This window comes from Mus musculus, chromosome 6 (assembly GCF_000001635.26).
Source record: "Mus musculus strain C57BL/6J chromosome 6, GRCm38.p6 C57BL/6J".
NCBI lineage: Eukaryota > Metazoa > Chordata > Mammalia > Rodentia > Muridae > Mus > Mus musculus.
Genome location: NC_000072.6, coordinates 118,290,363 through 118,312,784, shown reverse-complemented (window position 1 = coordinate 118,312,784; position 22,422 = coordinate 118,290,363). Strand labels below are relative to the sequence as shown.

The 22,422-nt window shown below is 49.2% G+C and overlaps 1 long non-coding RNA gene across 1 annotated transcript; it reads left to right on the top strand.

Moving 5' to 3' along the window:
- The first annotated feature begins 4,065 nt into the window (after positions 1-4,065).
- On the top strand, positions 4,066-12,618 carry Gm30498 (predicted gene, 30498). Its single transcript, NR_110507.1, has 6 exons — positions 4,066-4,082; positions 4,402-4,444; positions 6,153-6,240; positions 6,981-7,110; positions 10,466-10,544; positions 12,344-12,618. It is a non-coding gene; the product is annotated as a predicted gene, 30498 (long non-coding RNA).
- Positions 12,619-22,422: the final 9,804 nt, after the last annotated feature.

Here is a 22,422-nt window from a genome sequence, read left to right as displayed (position 1 = left end):
GTATTGATTTAGAGCAAAAAGCTTTATTCTATCAAAAGGAACCTTGCTTTTTCATGTGACTGATCTGTTAATACCACTTTTTATTGAATTTCCTATTATGACCACAGTGCCACAATGTTACTATATTTCCCCCAGAAGCATCATTCGCAGCCTACTGTTAGACTCTGCTCTGCCAGTTTTTACGCAGTATCAAATTATTAAAGTATAGTTACAGAATGCACATTATCATTGCAGTATAAACCCTCCATTGCTCTTCCACAGCAGGGTTGAGTCTTCTTCACATAGGTCCTGCACATCTCTTATAAGTGGGAATCTTCATTCCATTTATATCTTTATTTAGTCCCAGTTTGTGCGTGAACAAATCCTTGATCTTTGTGTGTCATGTGTGTTGGTGGCAACGTCATAGAGTTCTCATACTTTTAGTGGATTCTGTTGGGTTTTCTTGTCATCCAATCTCACATCTGCATGAGGCACTCTGTCTTCCTGCCTTCTCTGTCCCATTCCTTATCTTCACTGGTTGCCTCCAAGACAATATCAGGCTGCAGTGTGTGTAAGTCCTGACCTTGGTCTTTTGCCTTGGTGCTCACATAGACCTGTGATCCAGTTGCCTTTGTGTTGATACACACTCTCAGACATCTCCATCCATTCCCCTTCTCATCAAGGTTGAAGACTTGAATTATATCAGGTTGTTTGCAGAATATATTAAAGCTGTGTTTTCTACTCTTCAGAAATTAGTTGTCATTTCTATATTTCTAAAAAGCCATTCTTGTTATCTGACTAAAGCCATGCTTGTGTAGTGTTGGGGACACAGTTCCAAGAGCAACTTTGGGCTGGACAAAGGGCTTTCTTGGATGCATCTGCCATGGAGGCTAGTGGGTATTAACAAAGCTGTTGGTGGCCCTGAGCCCATGGGAGCAGGAAGGCTGAAAAGGCTCTTAATCAGCTTCCCACAGTGTTCTGAACACTGGGGACACATTCTCAGAAATTCACCATTAAGTGTATTTATTGTGTGACCCCCATAGAGTGCATTTATATAAGACAGTCACATGGGGTGGGTTAATTATTCAAGGTGGCAATTTTATCACATCAAGAGATGCAGGAAACATGGCATGTATAAATCTGCTCCTGATATCTTTTTGTTTCACAGTAAACATTTTGATAAGTGGGAGTATTCTATAAATGGTATACTTTTTAATGTATACATATATCATTAGGTCATATATATTGTGGTAAATCACAACAGCAGGAAATTGCCCACACCTCTGGCTTTAACATGGTGGTTGGTGGCTCTGAAGGCTGACAAAGCTTAGCAGGCTTTTGCACGGTGTTCTGAGGGTAAATCCCAAGCAATTCAAGAGAAATGGGTCGTCGCCTCAGCTTAGGGGAGGCCATGGGATGACAGGATGACAGGAAGCCAGGTCTCCTCCACTCATGCGGTGTTCTCCAAGGGAACAGACATGGGGCATGTAGTCATGCGGCCGCCCTCACTGGTCAAATGGCCTTGTGGGAGATAATAAAACATGGGTAAAGTAAGGATGTAAGGCTGCAGGGTGCCAGCTGCTCAGGGACGCTTGTGCTTGTGTGGGAGGGAGGGTTCAGCCCACTCAGGAGACAGCTGGATCAATCCACATTAACCAACAGCGCAACAGCCACAGGAGACATCCCATCCTTTCTACGCCACTTCTTAAAAAGGAAACACCAGAGCAGGTGCTACCACCTTTAATGACACATTTGATTTTTACCTTCTATGCCAAAACATCATTTGAATATCATAAAATCAGTACATCTAATTGAGATAGTTACATCCTTTCTTACAAAGTCTTCAAATGCTAAGGTCTGTCTCCTTTGGGATCAGCACGTCTCAAACACATCAGTTACAGGGGACCTATGGCTGCTGTGTTGGACAACATGGCCCTAGAGGTGTGTAAACATGACTCCAAGGCCATGAGGCCAAGCAAGAATGTGGAAATTGGTGTGACAGAGATAGTTCACTAGTCACAGGTGTACTAGTGTACATATACATACCTATATCATACATACATATATGGCATATGTACCAACACATGTCATATATATCACATCCCCCTACACGTGTACACACACAGATATACAAACCATGTGTGTGTGTGTGTATCATAAATGTAACACATACCTGTACCATGTGACACATGGACAAATATAACATACATGCATACCACCATTTACATAGATTGTGTGTTCAAATGTAACACAAGACCTGCATATAATAACTCAAGGCATGCACACCACACACACTGGCCTCAGGGACTTGAGATCCCTCCAGATTATGCACAAGGAGAGAGAGAGAGAGAGAGAGAGAGAGAGAGAGAGAGAGAACACTGAGCTTAGAAAACTCACACAGACGTCAGTATGATGCCTCACAGGCAGACCCAAGCTTCAGTTTCTTCTGTGAACGTGGCTGGGTGGGCCTGCCCTTTACCTTAAGTAACCTTAGGGTGAATGGTGAGGAAGGGTGGGTGATATCCTGGTGGGTGCACCAGAGGAAGGGAGGCTTCCTGACACTCCCAGCCACACCAAGTGCCCTGCCCTTCCACAGAGGAGGACTACACCTTTCCAGAAAGAAGCATGGGCCCTGTGGGTGAAGCCTGGATATCCTTGGGCCCTGAGCCATTTCCCTCAGTCAGGGCTTGGCTGTAAGCCTCGGTTCCATATCTGATCCATGTCACTGCTGGGCACAGCCTCTGCCCTCTGTAGTGAGCAGAACCAGTGATAGATGACATTGTGTTCTGAGAACAGGGTTGGCCTCTCAGGAGCTCTGGAAAGGGCTTCCTAAAAGGACAGCTGAGAAGACCGCCACATGAAGCTACCAAGCATATCTTCATACCCCCTCACACATGTACATACCACACATGTTCATAGTCTTCTTTTACATACACCACACACATATATTTCCAACCTATACATACATGTACAACTCATGCCCCCCAACTCCATAGGATACCACAGTCACTGCACACATGCATATGCCATACACACACACACACACACACACACACACACACACGCATGCATGCATATATATATATATATTCTCCAGTGTACACACACAACACTTTTCAAATGCACATATACTATAAATTCTTAGACATAGAAGCATACATATCACCATACACATTACACCAAAACATCATTAATACCTACATGTACCATGCACATATGCACAAATATGCACATCACACCCACTTCCACATCATACTCTATACCATACCCACACACATATTCATACTTTACATATCACATGAACCTATGACACTACACATACTATATACATAAACCACACACATACATACACAACCCACTTTCCACACTATATACTTACATGTATACAGAACACACATACTACACATAAACATGTAGGCCAATCTTCACACATATGCATACATCATATCAATATACATGCATATACAGGTACATATAAACATACATAGCATCATAACACATACCACACGCATGTGTACACATATACAACACATAGCATATGTGTGCACATATATACTACTCCAAACTGCACATGCACCATACCACACAGCCCACATACAAACATGCTACATCATACACACACATACCACCAGCATGTACACACCCCATGTGTAACACATTGTGCCACAAGCTTTTCCATGCAAATGTCCCATATGCACTACAGTCTATGCTCACAGAGATTTTGTTACTGTCTCAGGCCAGAGGAAGATCTTAGCTGGGGAAGGGCAGGACTAGTTTGAGGGCAGGGGAGGGGAGCTGCTCTCCCTGGGGTCCTTGGATGAGAGGCTGCAGGCAGCAGCAGGCAAATTATTCAGGGAATTAGGTAGCTGCGGGCCCAGCACTTTGGTGCCTGATATGGTGTGGATATGAAGTGTCCCCCAAAGACTCGTGTTGAAAGCTTGACTCCCAGTGCAGCAGTGTTCAGAAGTGATTAGACCATAAGGGCTGTGATCTCATCTGTCTATTGATGGGTTCATAATTGAGTGAACTATTGGGAGGTGGTGGAACTCACAGAGGGTGGGGCCAAGTTGGAGGAAGTAGGTCACTAGGAGCACGCCCCTGTGGTATGTCTGTTGTCCCTAGTCTGCTGCTTTCCCTCCCTTCCTCTCTCCTTTCTTCTCTTCCTCTCTCCCTTCTTCCCTCCTTCTCTCTCTCCTCTCTTCCCCCTCATTTTCTTTCCCTACCCCCTTCTCTCCACCCTCCTCCTCCTCTCTCTCTCCCTCTCATTGCTCCATTACACATAATTTCAAATGTTTATTTAGCCCTGTTATTCTGGGCCTTGACTCAGAGCTAAATAACTACAAACAACACAGCCCTCCAGAACAGTAAATCAAAGAAACATTTATCCCTTTGAGTCATTTTTTCTCACCCATTTTGTGACAGTAACAAAGTTTGGCTGACTGAGCGCTCATGGGCTAGGATGCAGGTGAGTGGTGGCCTTCATCCTTTTCTCAGGTTCAGATGTGAGCTCCCCCAAACAGGTTCTTGCTGCTACACCTGGACAGGATTGAGGTGAGCAGAGGCTGCCACAGGAAGCTGGCTTCCTGGGGCTTCAGGATCACCTGGGAGAGACCCCAAGCCTGCTCTTGATGACTAGAATTGTTTCTAAGGATTATTCTTGTCCTATGTCTCAGGAAAGCCCAAAATTCAGATGCTTTTAGGTCTCTGTCTTCCAGCTGAACTGCAGGAGAGCCCCGAGCCTAACCCTCACTCTCATGGACTGAGGGTTTGGCCTGGTGCACCCCAACAGGAGCAGCCTCCAATTGCCCCTGGACCCTACCCAGTGTGAGCTTAAGTCTACAGGCTAGTGAGTGGGGATGGCTACTCATCCATGCAGTGGTCCACCCTCCCTCCCAAATGCCCTAGGTCAACTCTAAGCAAGATGAAACGCCCCTGGGATTTCCAGTCAGCATTTGCCCTGGAGGAGAGCAGAGTAAAGCCCAGGGTAATCAAATAGGCTATCAGTCACAGAGCCAGGAGAGCCCCGGAGCCCTGCCTCTGCCTCTGCCATCTTTCTCCTTTGGGCAATGTGTGCCTGTGGGAGTCCAGGCCATGCCACACTATTTCCAAGCTCAGGCAGGCACCTCTGGAAGCCACTGACACTCACATCTCAGGACCACACTGGGAGAGCAGAGGGAGGCTTGGGGAGGGGGAGGGGCACAGGGAGTGTAGCAGGAGACATGGGAAGGAGGCAACTCTCCACACTATGAAACACGGTACAAGCTTCTTCTGGGTCCCCAGAGGCTAGCGCTACAGACACAAAACCTTCCCTAGAAAGGAATGGGACTCTCTAGACCAACATTTGCAACCTAAAGTCAAAGACAAGCAAACCAGGAGCAGGAAAGACTTGTGCTGGGGCCAGAGGGGGCTCCTTGTCACTTTCCAGGTACAGGGATCAGACTCAGCCACAAAACCAGGCAGAAGCAGTCAGGATGCTCCCATAGTGCAACATGGAAGCATACCACATGGCCCCTCAGTCCTGGGTTACACACAGGTCCTAGTAGCACCTGCCATGCGCAGTATGAGCGTAGCAGAGATCCTGAGACAGTGAGGGCTGGCAAATCACCTGAGAGGGAGCTGAGGGGTGCACAAATGCTCAATGGAGGGAGAAGCTCTCAGTGTTTCATACCCATTCACAGCCCCGAAGCCCAACAGCCCTGGAACCCCGCAGGCCCACAGCTCCTGCAGCCCAGCAGGCCCACAGGCCCGCACCCCACAGCTTTCAAGGACTACCAGTCTTAAACAACAGGACCACAAATGCGCTCCTCCTGTTAATAGCGAGGTCGCTTTTACCAGGCTGCCCGTGTGGCTGCAGCTGAGGCTGGGGTCTACCATATTGATTAACTTTCACTTTAGAGACACAACGTGGGCAAATGAGATATTCCCAGTGGCTTGATGGTCAGGGTCTCTGTTCCCACAGACATCAGCGAAGAGGTGAGGATTTCCCCACCTGCCACCTGCCAGCAGTCTCCATGTCAACATCCCTATGGAGGGACAATTGATAGGACCTGTGACTTACTGTGGCAGTGGTAAAGTAATGTAAAATAAAAAAATGCAGACAGGGAAGGATCAAGGTTAACGCAGCTCTCTTGGTGTCTTGCTCTGCTGGGTGAGGCACTTTGCTCGTGATTCAGCTGCCAGCTCCTGAGGCTACGGGCAAGTAAGATTGATGAAGCAGGAATATTCTTCTGAGAAGCAAAGCATGCTGGAGGAATTCTGCAGGTAAGACACAAATAACTGCCTGTGTCACCAAGAAGAAGGGGCTGTCCTATTCATGGAGTGTCCAGCCAGGGAAGGTCAGGTCAACAGCTAAGGCTATTATATATGATAAGGCTATTTTACTCAGTGTTCTATTGCTGTGAAGAGATGGCACGGTCATAGAAACTCTTAGAAAAGAAACCACTTAGTTGGACTTGCTTACATTCAGAGGTTAGTCCATTATCATCACGGCAGCATATAGGCAGACATAATGCTGGAGGGAAGTAACTGAGGGTTCACAGGCAGCAGGAAGAGAGAGACACTTGGACTGGCTTGAGTATTTTAAACCACAAACTTCACCCCCAGTGATACCCTTCCTCCAACAAGGCCACACCTCCTAATTCCTATAAAGTAACACCACTCCCTAATGACCAAGCACTCAAATCCATGAATCTATGGGGCCCATTTTTATTCAGACCTCCAAGGGTTCACTCCATTACACTGCTCTGGGATCTTAGACATGGTATTTATCATTCTTTCACCTCAGTCTCCCTTATCCATGGCATGGGGATGATAATGGGCAAGGAGGGCATGGATTTGTTTGAGAAATGTAAGTGGTAAGAAACAATATGGTTTCCACTGATGCTCTGTGTGTTGAAGGCTTGGTTGTGCACCTGTGGCACTTTGGGAAGGATCAAACTCTTAAGAAGTAGGACCTACTGGGAGGAAGTTGGGTCATGGAGTGAACAGGCTTCCTCCTATAGGGCCAAGGCAGCAAGATCAAGTAACCCTGGATTAAGACATCTGAAGCTGTTTCTTGAAGCAATGGAGAACTTGATTGACAGTAGCATTTTACAGAAGCTCTGGTTATCAAGATGTCCAAGGGAAGACCAGGTATTCAGCTCTGTTCCTCTGAAGACTCCAGGAGACATTCTGGTGACTGCTAGGGTCAGATTCTGTAGAGAGCAATTTTACTTCCGAAACATGGAGCCAGAGAACCAGAAATATAGATTGAAGGCCAGTGCCAAACACTTGAACAAAGTGTCCATTGGATGTGGCCTTGTTCTCTGTCCTCACAGAACCTCCTTGTCTTGTGTAAAATCCAGGTTCCTCTCTTCCTCTTTTCCACCAGGCATTGCTTGCGCTGGGTGCTGACCCATCGTTACATCATACCTTGGATGTAAAGTGCCCCCACAGCCTCATTTGAATACTTGGTCCTCAATAGGTGGGGCAGTTTGAGGCAGTTGTGGAACCCTTAAGAAGCAAAGCCTAACTAGAGGAAGTAAGTCAGTAGGGGACACCTTAAAGGTTAAAGACTGAGGACAGAGCAGATGTAGATACTGTGATTAGAGCTGTTAATGAGAAACCACCCTGAGCAATGTGACCCGAGGACAAGACTCCACCCATCAAAGTCTACAGGGTGTACAACTGAAGATGCATTGAAAACATCTATTGGTCAGAAAATGCCTGAAAAGATAACGCTCCCTTGGTGTCCTCCTGGAAAACAGACACCTAGGGAGGTGTTTTTCCGGGTTCATTCTTGAAGGTACGCAGAGGCTGAGGCAGCTGTGGTTCAGGGGATCTAGGGGACATCTGGAGCTGGCAGCAGGATGTGGAACCATAATTCACAGGATGCCAATGTTGCATACACGAGTCACAGGGAAATGCAGGCTCACATCAAGGTTCTAAAGAGCCCCTGAAGCCAGGTAAGGCTTGACAGGATTGGGTTTCCTTCAGGGAAGTTCTGAAAGACCATGGCACTGGTCTTTCATGCTAACAGGCAGTGGAGACTCTGGGATATTGGAGATGGCAGGAACATGTCAAGGAAAACTGAAGAGGAGCACCAAGAGGAGCCAGGGCAAGAGAGAAGCCATGTATACTTCAGGTTCCAGTGTAGAAGGGCTGTGACTAGCCACGGCCACTGGAACCCAGATGGTGCCACCAATAAGCCCCAAACACCTGACATGGAACTGTAGGATTGGGCTGTTCACCCTGCTGAGTCTTGGGTCTTGATTTGATCCAGTTTTTTCTTGTTATGATACCATTCTCCCTTTGGGGGATGGGAAAATGTGTATTCTGTGCCACTCCAGAATGAGTGTGTGTGTGTGTGTGTGTGTGTGTGTGTGTGTGTGTGTGTGCGTGCGCGCGCGCGCGCGCGCGCGCCTGCGTGTGTGCCCGCGCGCACACCTGTAGGGGGTGCATGAGTTTTCAAAACTGACTTCCCCTCTTACCTGTTTCAGTAGCATTTTAAAAAATCCAAGATGGTGCTAGACTTTACTTCTGCTTTTGTTCCTTTTAAAATACTCCACTAATTTGATTATTTAAAAAGTTTTCTTGTTGTTCACTTAATGAAGAGCTTTATGTTTTTCTCTAAATGCAACTGTATACAACCCTAAGGCTATTATGCACGTTTTGAGGTTATTTTCCTGTCCTCTCATGCTGAATACTTTGGATAGTGTTTGATTTTAGTTATTTCAGGGAAGAGTTATAAATTTCCAAGAGTACTTTTATGTAAGTAATCTTTTAAATTTTTAAAATGACATTTTATTTTATGAGGGTTTCGCCTGCATGTGTGTCTGTGCATGGTGTGTGCGCCTTTTACCCAAGCTGGCCAGAAGAAGACATTGGATCTCCGGGAACTTGAGTTACTGGTAGTTGTGAGATGCCATGGGAGTGCTGGAAACTGAACTCAGGTCCCCTGCAGGAGCTGCCAATGCTCTCTGTCATCTCTGCAGCCCTGCTAGTCATTCTTATAGTTGCTTCGCAGTGGCTGCGCTGAGGGAGAAGAACACTGGCTAATATCATAAGCCTTTTCTTCCTTCTGCTTACTGTTCCTATTTGCTGTCCATCTGTGATGTTTTAAAGCTTTCACCACAGTGACAAACGGATCAGGTTCTTATTATATCACCAAATGCACACACGCACGGCTAGTGAGTTTTATTGGCAAATACAACTGCGCCGTCCCTCATTCTGTCCTCTGAGCTTGTTCTCCTGTATTCTGCTGTGTCTCTTACTGACCTTGCTGGCTGGCTTTCCTAAGGCTTTGCGCTAAGATTTATCTGGGTGCATCTTCTATCCTTCTACTATCCTGTGATCTGGGTTTGTGTACCCACCTCTGTGACACTCTTTCTGGAAGACACAAATTCTGTTCTGTGACAGGAACACTGACTGAGCCAAGAGCTGAAATGCGATTATTCATTTTCACATGACACGCACACTCATGTGCACACTTGTGCTTATTAACCCATATATACTCACACAGATGTGTATTTGCACACACACTGCACAAGCTTAACCATACGTATGCTTATGCACATACATTCTTTCTCTCATACACACACTCAGAGCAGTTTTAATTAATAGATTTCCTTGTAAAAGTAGACCCAGCTCCTGCTTAGGTATTATGTAACCGCTTAGGTATTATGTAACCGAGAGGTGACGATGCACAGGCACCTGGGTTAGTGGACTGTTTCTAGTCTCTTCTCTTGAGGGCCTTCACTTTTTCTCATTAATCGGGGTGGGGTTGGGGGTGGGGCAGGTGTGGGCTATCCTGAGGGCACTTCCTGCTGAGTAGCCTCTTCTTGCAGCCCTAAGGGGAAGTGCTCCCTGGGGCTTTGTCAAAGGAGGTTAACTGCCAGGGGAGGGGTGGTAAGAACAGTAATCTCTCTTCCCCTCAACCCCACAGGAAAGAGGCCAGACCTTTGGGGCAAAAGAAAGTCTAGGGCTCTTTGGCCAGTTACGGACCCAGGTCACCCAGTTCTGTCTCGTGGGTGTCAAACAGGCAATTTAATTAGGTAAAAACTGAGCAGTCAGCACTATGACATCATAGTTCCCGGAAACTGAATTGTGGCCATAATTCTAGATGTTCATTATGTCCTTCAGGAGTTTAATTTTTAAAAATCCATGTTCTTCCAGTGCGCTGCGCTTCATCTGGTTCCTTCCGGAGGGTGGCTGTCCTGGGTCAGCCCTACCTGAGTCTTTGCAGCCCCTCCCCCACATCGCTGTGGTCCCACCAGTAATTAAGCTTGTTAAGAGATGGGGTGGGGGGAGCTTCAATATCAGTAATTCAATCTCCCTGTTTACTGATCTCTGCCATTAGCAGAGTTGAAAGCAAAATGTTTTAATTAAAAAGATTGGCAATAAGTTGGTGTAATGCCATAATTTGCACCGGACCCCTTCTAGAAAATGACTTCGCCCTGTCTTGGTTGCTATGACAACTAATGGAGGGTGATTGTTCTTGCATGAGAAGCAATGCACAGAGAGGACAAGGAATAAGAAGCCGGTCTCTACAGGGGACAGAACCAAGAAGTGGAACGGCCAGGCCTCTGGTAAGCTCCAAAAGGGTCTTTTCCTGCCAAGGGGGTGTGGGGGGAATACTTCATTGCCATTCCTTTGGCTTGAAGATTCCATACCCTAGCCCCAGCCCCAGCCCCAGCCCCAGCCCCAGCCCCAGCCCCAGCCCCAGCCCCAGCCCCCTGACAGATGAATAGTGGCTTGTTAAGGCTGCATTAGGACTAACCAGTTCAGTTCAGCCTATGGCGAGTGAAAGCCTGCAGCCAGCACATCTGAAGGTTTATGGGAGTATTCTGCCTCCAAGCAGGGCAAAGGAGTAGTCTGGTATACATGGGCCAGGGGCTTCTGAGTCTTTGTTTCCTCATCTGTGAAATGGGATTAAGCACGTCTTTTCTGGAAGTTCCTCCAAGGACTGATGGAGATCCCTGGCTAGGCTACATGTTTTGCAGCTCTGCCGCTGGCAGGCACCAAGGAAAGATGATGGCCACTGTCAGCTCCAGTTGGCCAGGCATCCCAGTGCTCTGCCTGCCACAGTGGCCTCAAAAGAACAGGATGTAAACTAGCAGAAAATACAGCTGTCATGCCAGGAGAGAGGGCAGGCTCTGTCCAACAAAGAGCAGAGTGAGGCTGGCCACACTCAGAGCAAAACCAAAGCCTTGGGATGACACAGGGTACAGCCATGACGTCTAACACAGCCACTAGTACCTGTGGACTGTGCCCAAGGTCTCCACGGCTCCCAGGCAGACCTACTGAGCCACAGCTCAGAGTGTTGTAGGGACTCGAGGAGCTCATTATGCCTCTATTCATGCCACCAGGGCAGGGCACACCACTCTTTGGGGTCAGGTCAGACCATCATCTCCACCTGTAGCCAAGATGGAGAGGTCATGAAACCAAGTGGCACTTCCTGGTATTCCCTTCTACACTCAGACACGGTGACTCATGGGCAGAAGTTGGACTTCTTCCGGATGATGTGACCAAATGTGAGGTCTAACAACAAGAGGACACACATGAAAACAATGCCCCTGGGTAGCATTCACTCTGGGTCTGCTTGGGAAGACCCCAGGGTTGGTATACAGGGAAGGTGTAACTAGGTGTCCACTGTCCTACCAGGTCCACTTTGACTGGCTCCCAGTTCAGTACATGACAGTAGGGACCTGCCCAGTGCCTCAAGAGTGTCCTTTCCTTCCCGAGCATCACCAGGCAGAGTGGGGGCAGGGTACAGTGGCTGGTGAAAAAAAAATGGCTCTCTGGAGCTGGTAGGTCAGGAAGCCCTGCTTGGCGCCTGAGGGCTTGTCTGACCAAGCTGAGCCTGCTCCTTATCAGCAGTCAGGAGGGTGATCGATCACGCTCTGCCCTGCTGGTGTGGAAGGACAATAAAACAGATATTGACCATGATCCTAATCTAGTGTACATGCGCCTCTGAGGCCCATAGAGTGCATCCCACTGAATTATGGGACCAGATGCGAGTGCAGGCAAGCACACTCTGACCAGGAGTCAGATAAGAAAATGCCGTGGTGGATTTGATTTACTGTAACTGGCATTCTGAACATCCCTATTTACTAAGTGCAGTGGGGTACAGAGATGAAGGAGATAGAGCCTAGCAATGCCTGCTCTGATGGGCATGCACAGAATCCCACTCTGTAGAACTCAGAAGGAACGGGAGACATATGTCCCTGGTTCCTTGACAGAGGACAGGAAAGGCAGTATGTATAACTGCCTACAGGAAGCATCAGGCCTAGCCAGGGTCTACAGTTCAGGGCTACAGCTGACGGCCCAATGGGAGGGGGCTCCCTTTACCCTAAGGCCTTGTGTTTCCTTCACCCCTCTTGACTAGGATCCATCGAGTCCTGACACCATCTCACTCTTCTGCTCTGATGGTCCCTGCAGTGGCCAGTGTGAAGTTTGACATGTGGTTGGTGACTCTGCCTTACTTCCCAGGCTCCATCCTCCACCGGCCTGTCTCACATGACAACCACATGGCAGGTGGCCTTTTACAGTGCTTGATGGTTCTCACACAACAGACATCTAACGCGAACAATGCCCATTTGCGTGGCTGCTGTAAAGACCGAGCAAAGAAGGAATGGACAGATGCCTTTAGGAGAATACTTATTCGATGTGGTTGTTACGAATCTCATTAGCTTTGAGCTACTTTGTCTGAATAGGATGATGCAGAGAAGAAAGATGGCGTCAGACTTCAAGGCTGTCAAGACTCAGACCCACTTGGGCCAGGACACAGAGTTCCTTTTCCCCGTGTTTCTCATGAACCTTCCAGCTATTCCAGTGTCTCTGCTCATCCTGTCCCATCTCTTTTGGCCGAGGCTTAGTCTGTGGCAGAGGGTTAGGAGGGGGAAGACAGGGGGTAGCATCATCAAGGCCTTGGGGATCCCCATTCACACTCAAGTCCTATGTACTAGCCTGGCTTCTCATAAGCCAGGTCCTAATTTAATTCGGCTCTGGTCTCCCAGCACCCATTTCCCAAATCCTGGGGCCTGCCTCTGGAGAGGATAATGATAGGAAGTAACTCTATTTGAGGGGCGAGTGCTCCAGGAGTGTGCTAGAAGCTAATGGATCCAGTACTTTTGTATACTAAGGACACATTATAGCCAAACACAGGGTGTTCTTGAAAAAGGCCTCAATACCCATCAAGACTCTACCCTCTTGCAGCTATTAGCAGCTAGACTGAGAATACGAGCAGTGGGGGTGGGCTGGGGTGCGGGATGGGTCCACTCACTTGGTTCCCTCCAGGCCATGGGCATACTAGAGCCTGGGGAAGCATTTCCTACACCTTGCCATCTTGGTCTGATGTTAATGTGTTCTGGTGGACAAAGGACAGTACAGGTTATTTTAGGGACCTGGGCCAGGAGTACTTACATCCTATTCAGTCCTGGAAACTTCAAGATCTCTCCCTGCCTTGGTGCCTGCTGTTCAGTAAAAGCCCTTCCCTGCATCTTGCATAGGCAACAGCCACATGTGCTCCAGAGAGGATCCCGCTTCATGCCGGCATCCTGAGCCTCGGCCCAGGCCTGGGCCAGCCACAGAGCCTCTCCTGTCCTATAGAAGTTTCTGCTTCTTTTGGTTGCCCCACATCTTAACATGGGAGCTTCTCCACGGCTGGAGAATAAGGTTCACGGGGTTGGAATGTGGTACCCAGCAGCAGATGACTCACACCTGCGACTGCACTGTGCCACCTGCTCAACCGTCTCTTTTCCCCATCTGACTCTTGAGAGTATTGCGTTGGGCTACCTGCATCCCCTGAGCTGCCATAACAAACTACCGCAGCTGGGGGCTTCAAGAACAAGCCCATCTCATTGTCCTAGGACTGGGAGTTCAAAAGAAAGGTGTCAGCCTTGTGAAGTTCTGGCAAGGGCTCTTCCTGATAGAGAAGCTGTCTTTCATGGTATCCTCACATGGTAGAAAGAAACAATCTGCCTTACGTCTCTTTTTATGGGGACTCTGACCCCACTCAGGAGGCCTCAATACGCATGAATTAATTGTACCCCAAGTGTCTCACCTTCCAATATTACCACAGAAGGTATTTGGATTTCAACCTCAGAACTAAAGGGGTCACAATCATTCAGCTTATACCTCTGAACACAGTCCCAAGGGTTGCCTTCCTGAGGGGCATCTCAGCAGTGTAGACATCTAAGGAGAAGTACACAGAGCAGGAAGCCCTAGAGTCATGGCCGGCGCTCATTAGAGTCGTGTGGTAGACAGAGATGAGGGAGAGGGAGAGGCCAGTGGAGTAGGGACAGCCAAGGAGAGCTGGAGAAGTGGCCAAGGAGATACGGTGGGCTTGGTGGGATCAAACAGAAGGATCCTCATGGCGCTTCAGAGAAGACAGACAGATCTTAAGGCAGGTGGGTGGATGACACTAGCGCAGGTCCTTGTATGGGTTAAGCCACAGAGGGCAGGGAAGTGAAGGATCAGCTAGGTTCTGTGGCGATTTGGAGGTACAGGCCATAGATCTGCTAGTGCGTGGGCCGTGGGAGACGGGAAAGCCTGTGCCCAAGTGCCAAGACTTGTGGGTAAGAAACTGGGAAGGTTATGAACTAACCAGTACCCCGGAGCTCTTGACTCTAGCTGCATATGTAACAAAAGATGGCCTAATCGGCCATCACTGGAAAGAGAGGCCCATTGGACACGTAAACTTTGTATGCCCCAGTACAGGGGAACGCCAGGGCCAAAAAGGGGGAGTGGGTGGGTAGGGGAGTGGGGGTGGGTGGGTATGGGGGACTTTTGGTATAGCATTGGAAATGTAAATGAGCTAAATACCTAATAAAAAATGGAAAAAAAAAAAAGAAACTGGGAAGGCAGAGCTGCTGCCAGTGGGGTGTACAGCATGCGTGTTGGGGAGGGAGACTAATGGGCGCCTTTGGCATTGCTATCTGATGGCTAACGTTTAAAACACCGGCCTGTGCCTCGACAGGAGATCTGAGGTCCTAGCAGCATGGTTTTGACTGGGCCTCCTTTCTGACTCCCTTTCAAGGTCAGAGTGGCGCAGTCACGTGGGTCATCCTAGGGTCTCAGGCACCACACTTTGGAGATACCTGGTCAACACACAATCTCTTAGTCTTGTGAATATTTCCCAAGAACTTGCCATTTCCTGTCTCCTGTCCAGAAGGAGGCAAAGGCCACACTAATGTTTAAAAGCCCGACACATTTGTGGTGCTACAACCAGAGAGCTGAGGCAGTAAGGGGTCAGTCAGTCTGGAGGCCGCTACCCCCAGATACCTAACTCCCGCCTGGCATGTCAAAGCTTTTTGGACCAGGGGAGCTGCTGCCTGCCTTCCCCAGAACTCGTCTCACAAGGGATGGAAGCTCTGCCTCTCCCTGTGCTTGGAGAATGTCTTTTCTCCCCTGCCCCCACCAGCCTGTAAATTAACTTATTACATCTACTTACCACCTTTGGATCAAGATTTGTCAAATTCCTTTATCACCACAATGATCTACAATATACCTTTCCATTTCCTGATTGGAAGATGAGATGATAATAACTTCCTGGTGCGTGGGCAGGATTGAAGGAAGAGCCCAGAAGCCACTCAGTCATAGAAGCGGCTCAGCCACAGAGAGACACCATTCTTCAAAGAACTGTTGCTAAACCAGTTCCCAACCAGGACAATACTCACCGTGCCAAAGAGATTCTACGGCTCATGTGAAGCTGAAAACGTATGTTGTGTGTGCCACCACATCGTGGTGCTATGTCCCCTGCAGAGAATATTAATCATTAGTCACTTCTCACCAGTGAGCGCCCATGTGTGGATGGCACACGTACAAGCCTGAACAAGAAACCTTCGCCATCTACACAAGAGAACTTACCACCCTTTCTGATTTTCCTGTTTGATCTCTGAATATGGCTGAATGATATGACCAGGGTCCTACCACTGAGCCTCTTACAAGCTGGTCACATAGGCATAGTTAGGATCTTATTTCCAGATTAGGAGTGAATAGCCCCAGGTCTGAGGCCTCCCCTCTTGGGCCCACTGAGAAGACCACTTGGTGCATAGGCATAGAAACTCCTCACCAGAAAATCAGAAAGTAAAGCACTCAGCAACACACAAGGCCCCACTATAAGCCCCGAGCCTCCCAGATCTATACCACACATGCAGGCAATAGCCATGTTCCTCAGTTTCCCGGCATCCAATAGCCCCTATCAAGGCTGACAGTCAATGCTGAGAAAAGCCCCATAGTGTGTTGGCACGTCTTTTTCCCTGATGGTGTGACACCTGCTTTGGGGTACAAATTCCTTGTGTCCCTGACTGCTCCTGCCATAATGGTGGCACTGACACCCACCCAGGCCATAGTGACCTTATTGCTTTCCTGACTCAGAGCTTCTCTGTAGCTCCTCATGGGCATCTCTGATCTGGGCCTTTGAGGTAGAGCAGAGTAGGAGGCCATGCCATATGCAGATCCAGCACCTTACTGCTCTCAGCCTGGGTACCAAGAGCAGAGCCCCAAGAAAAATGAAGCTTAATTCAGAAGGCAGCTTAGGGACTGAAGGGAGCCCCGGACAAGGAGGGTCCCCCCCAAGGGGTACCCATCACTCCCTTGTCACCATGGAACACAACACGATGCATTCTGAACCTTTAGCCATGCTCCCTTGAGTTCCCTCCCCTCACCCCCGCCTCGACCTGAGCCTTTTAAGCAAATAAGCAATGTAATTATTGATCTGTAAAAGAAAAGGAATTAATACGGCCGCCCACATCCTTTGAACATAAGAGTATTTAACAATGAACTCTGCTTAAACTTCATAAAAGCCTCTTCAGCAAATCAGCGCACAAGTATTGATCTGGAAGTCCGCCTGTGATTCCCAGCTGTCTGCCTCGCCCACTGAAGACCATTAGTTTGCCTTGTTGGATGCTCCCCTTGGCATTTATAGCCAGCACTTGCCCCCCGGGATGCTCTCTGCTTCTCAGTTGGGGCTGAGCTACCCGGTTCTGCTGAGCCTCCCTTTTCCTGGAGTCCGAGGTATTGACTAGACTCAGACTCATCTGGCAGATAGGTGCTCTCAGCCTGGGTCCACCAGCTCCCATTGTTCAAACCCTCTGCCAGTCACCACTCAGACCCCAGGTCATCCAGCCACCCTACTTTTCACAGTGTTCCACCTTTAATGACCCCAGGGGATGGGCATCCCTTGCCCTACCTTGCTGTGGACCTAACCATCTGCCCTCCTGAATTTCTCACAGTGAGGGAGTGCCAGGTACCAGAATCTAAGCTGATGGCTCAAGCAACTTCCTCTTCAGAGATGTGAGGTTGAGGCTGGCACTGTCCACAATGTGTGAATTGGGACAGCTGTCTATAGTACCTGTAGGTTCTAAGGCTGGATAGGTCCCTAAAAAGCTTTTTCCAAGAAACTAAGGAGACCAAGGTATCTGACAGGGTGGTTTGTTTGTTTTTCTGGCACACCCCTTAGCCCTGGCCTGCCTTTCACTCTTGTCTCCATTCCATCAACCTGGCTTCCATCCTGCAGTCCACCAGTGTTTGTGAATGTGAGCTCATGATTAGTGATCTTGTCTTGTCTAACTGGAGAGTGGTAGAGGTCACTTTTAAGACGGGTCCATAGCCAGGTGTGGTGGCGCACGCCTTTAATCCCAGCACTCAGGAGGCAGAGGCGGGCAGATTTCTGAGTTCGAGGCCAGCCTGGTCTGCAAAGTGAGTTTCAGGACAGACAGGGCTACACAGAGAAACCCTGTCTCAAAAAACCCAAAAAACGAACAAAACAAAACAAAACAAAACAACAACAACAACAAAAAGATGGGTCCGTTTCTCCAGAGTAGAGCTCTGAGCTCACTGTCCATAGCTGGGGCCCTCTTGTTGCCAAGTGGCGGTTGCCCATGGCATCCTCGTGATCGCACTCTCAGCTTTAGCTTTGAAACCATCCCCTCTCGTCACAGTGCTGTCTCTGAAAGAGACTGGGGCTCTGACCTCTAACACCCTGCCATCCCTACAGTGAAATAAGTATCCAAGAGGGTCCCAAACCATATACCCAAGTCACCAGTCCTAGAGAGTAGACCCAATGCCATCTACCCAATATCTGTCCCACACCCAGCCACATCAACCACTTATCACCACACTGCCCACGGCCTGCACTGGGCCCCAGCTCACTCACACCTCTCCTGGCTCTGCCAACACTTTCCTTTTTTCTTCTCTGCTCCATTTCACCTTCCACCCCTTTTCTTCTTGTGCCTCCATACCTGTCTTCGTTTTGCAATTTCTATTTTCTGCTCTGCATTTTCCTTTCTCTCTCTCTTTCTTTCTTTCTTTCTTTCTTTCTTTCTTTCTTTCTTTCTTTCTTTCTTTCTTTCTTTCTTCCTTCCTTCCTTCCTTCCTTCCTTTCTTTCTTTCTTTCTTTCTTTCTTTTTTTCTTTCTTTCTTTCTTTCTTTCTTTCTTCTGCTAATAATAATTGTCCTTTTATCTATCTAAAATAGTCTCATGGCGACCCATGTCTGGAATCTCTTGGAACAGGATGACTAATGTTCACAACCAGGTCTCAAAAGGGGCCTCATGTGGGGACTCACATCTGTGGTGGAGGGTGATCGCTTCAGGTTTGGCCTGGGGCCACTCCTCAGGCTTGCCTCACAACTTCAGGGAGCTGGAGGCTCTTAGCAGGGTGGTGCAGTGGGCAGCCTCCAGAGCATGGGAGCAGCTATCCCACCTGGCCTTGCATTGGACCATGACTAGGAACCCACAGTGTTGGGAAAGAGGGAGAGGCCATTGTCTAGGAGATGATTTAGGAACCAGAGGACCAGTTGGATACCAAGTCTCTCTTCCTTCTCTGATCTACTGGCTGCTGTTTGTGAGAGCATCAAGGGAAGCTATGGAGCACAGAAGGACAACAGTTGAATGTCCTCTTGTTCAGTCACTAGCCCCAAAGACATTACCCTTGGTGAGACAGCACTTAGGGACACTTTAGGATAGTGTTCCTCCATAGTGCAGGGTCAGCACCCCAGGGTCAGAGCCTAGGCTCTGTCTGACCTGCATCCACAGGACAGTCCCAGGTAAGGCAGGCAGAGGCAGCCTGGATGCTGAACTCCTCAGATGCACTTGTGCTGTGAAGAAGGTGCACACTGTGCCTCGTGCTCTGGACCCTTCATGTCCGTCCAGCTGCCTTTAGAGTCTTTTCAGATTCAGATGGTCTTAGGAGGGCAGGGGAATCTCTGAGAAGAGCTGAGGCCTCAGATGTCCAAGGATGTAGGATGCTCACCTCAGGCCTCTCCTAAAGAGAGACAAACCCTTTTATGGAGGAGAAGGTTCCAGGAAACGTTTGAAAACAAATGATTCCCACCCTCCTTGGGATTGGTCTAGGTGTACTGGGGTACCGTGAGCCCCTCAAGATGTCTATCGTGACTACCCGAGTCCATGTCCTTCCTCTGAAGAATGTCTGGTATAGATACAGGCCTTTCTCCCAGAGAAGGTTGGCTGTTCTGTGCCTTACAAGCAGCACCCTGGTTTATAGAGTCAGAGCTCGTCTACACTGGCTATTAGAAAAGGTCACCTCCTCTTCCTGGCCTTCCTTTTTCCTGCTGCACAGAGATCAAAGGACATCTCATTGGTGGCAGTTCTGGCAGTCCCTGTCATCGGCCCTAATGGATGTGGCCCATTAACACAGGGGTTGGGAGGACAGGCAGCAGAGGGACAGAGAACCTCAGATCTGAGCCTCAGGATAGAGGGCAAGAGGGAGGGACAGGAAGATCCAACCCCACCCCAGTGATAGAGGAGGACTAAGAGTGCTCTCACCTGGTGCTGCTGGGTCTGCCCTCCTGGGGGTGCCTAAGAGCCACCCTGCTGTGGAGGAGCTATGAGGGACAGCTGTGGGAGAGGAAAGGTCCTCTCTGAACTCTTATAGCTCTGAAGCCTGCTGTTCTGTCCTGGTGACAGGTCCACAAGCCTGGGGGTCAGAGACACAATGCTTCTCTGAAGCTAGACCACCAGGCTCTAGGCAGAGTGTGGGTAGATGAAATCTGCCCTGTGTTCCATCCCTGGGCAGTGCTGATCCTCTGCCATTGCTTTCCTTGAACCTGTGAACTGGTCCTTGGCAGGATGCTGTCACTACACTACGGAAGTTCCAGCTAATGATGCAGCACACAGAGTAGAACAGGTCACCTCCTGGAAGTCAGCCAGGCCTTAGGACACCAACTGTGCTCAGCACCCCACTGCCTTTATGCCCTGGAGGCTGGAGAACTGCCATTCCCACCCATGAGTGCTCATAGCCCTTTGAGACCTACAGCTGAGATCAACTGTCATCTAATCAGGGAGTGGAGCCAGACTGGGCTAGCTTATGATTCAGGGGGTTAGCCTAGCACATCCGGGAACAAGCCATTCCCTACAATCAGGTCCCTTCCAAGGTCTGGGGATCTTGGAATCCCAGTGCCAGCCCTACCCAGCCTGGTGTCTGGCTGCTCCCCTGGCTCTGTGCTCCCTGGAAGCTTCTGTCTGTCGGCTTCCAGCACTTTGCCACTCCCCCACACCCCCCAGACAAACCATCAGTAATTCACTTTAATGAAATATGGAGACACTTTTATTGATGATGATCCTATCTGGAGACAGGAGAGCAAGAGTGAGACTGTACCTTCCATGGGCTGGGCCATGGGCCAGTCTGTTTTCACAGAACCCTGGGGACCCTCTGAGAGACAGTGCTGATGGAAATCAGGCGGTGATCTGGTGTGACCTGGTTTCACAGATGAGAGAGGCAGGGCAGGAGCTAATAGCCGAGTCTCTTGATCCAGCAAGTTAGAGTTTCCCAGGGATCCTGCACTGCAGCCTACCCCTAAAATTAGGGCCAGATCAGGCTGAGAAACGATGAAGCAGGGAGGTGAGAAGGGAATGGGGCTGTACCAGGCTACAGGACAGCAACTACTTCAGGCTGAGGCAGAAGACAGGGGACTAGTCACTTTGCAGGAGGACCATGTCCTGGTTACAAGCATCAGGTACCAGCAGAAAACTGCTGTGGTGTAGGCCTCCTGCCAGAACACGGTTTCATCCCATTGCCTACTGGGGATTCAGATGCCAGCACTACTTCCTCTGAGTGAGAACCTCAGAGCTTCTCCCCTACCTAACCAGCTCAGAGAACTTGGGAGGGAAGACACAAGTCCACAAAGAAAGATCCCCACCCTATTCCTGCCCATACCATCTGTCAGGCTTGAGCTATCTCTACCATTGCCAGCCAGCCCAGCCCTGGCAAGAGTTGGACCATCTACAAGTAGAAGGTGGAGTCCCTCTGAGGGACTCTTTCTGCCCTGTCTCCTGGTAAAGCATCCATATCTTCTTTCACCCGTGCAGGCTGTGGTAAAGGCAAGTACAGCCTTGGGGAAGGCAGTCAGGCAAGACATGGAGACCAGCTGTCAGCAGCTGTCAATAGAACCTGCAGGCCAAGGTACCTGGGAAGATGCCTGTTTGTCAAATGAGGGCAGCCACCACAGGTGTTCATCTCAGGTCACCCGAGGGAAGCTGATAGCACTGGGAAATAGAGGAGTTCAGCTGGAGGCCACGAAGCTGGCAGGGTTGAGGTCCAGGCCCTGGTGGTACCATGAGGCAAGGCAGACCACGGTGGACTGAGTATGAAGCGGAGTAAAAACATTACTGGCAGGGGCAGGAATGAAGGGACATTATCACATTTGTCTGGCCTGGACTTGCAGCGACGGGCACACAGCTGTCCTATACTCTCAGACCACTTGGCTGTGATAACCACAGACGGCATTGCCCATGTGCTGTACTTCCTAGCAAAAGACTTCAGAGTATCTCGTCCATGGACCTCTGTGGATCCCTCCAACCCTCCCCAAGGTGCCTATTGATCACGGAGCCCAGAGGTGGAGCAGCCTGTAAGCAAGAATCGCTGATGCTCTTCATCAGCAGCCTGCCTCATGCAATATGTAACACTGCATTATCCCTGTGCTGACAGCGTGGACAGAGCTGAAGAGCCTGGTGCTCCCTGAAAGAGGCCCACGGTGCTCCGGACTGCTGAGCTAGGGCGTGAGGCATGCGCTCTGTGGCAGAGCTTGCAGGCCCTGTCCTCACTGCAGCTCCGTTTCTCCCATCTGTGGAATAAGGTGGGTGCCATTTGGCCATTGTCACTCTCCCCCAAACAGTCCCCGAGGTGGGCATTAAAATCTTTACACAGCCCACATGCTCACTACCCAGATGGTTGCATAGGCTCTTTCTCAACACAGTGTTCCAAATAGCTACAATCATGCTACCTGGATAGGTGAGCGAAGTCAATGTAATTTGCCATTCTTCATGCTATGACCCCTTTCAGGCAATCCCCCAGGATAATTCTCGGGGTTCCTAATAATTGCTATATCACGCTCACATCCTGATGTTCTCAGACTCTGCACTGACATGTTATCAGCGCTTGATACAACAGTATCCGACACTACTGACAAGAAGATCCATGACAAGCCTGCTTACCTGCCAGCATC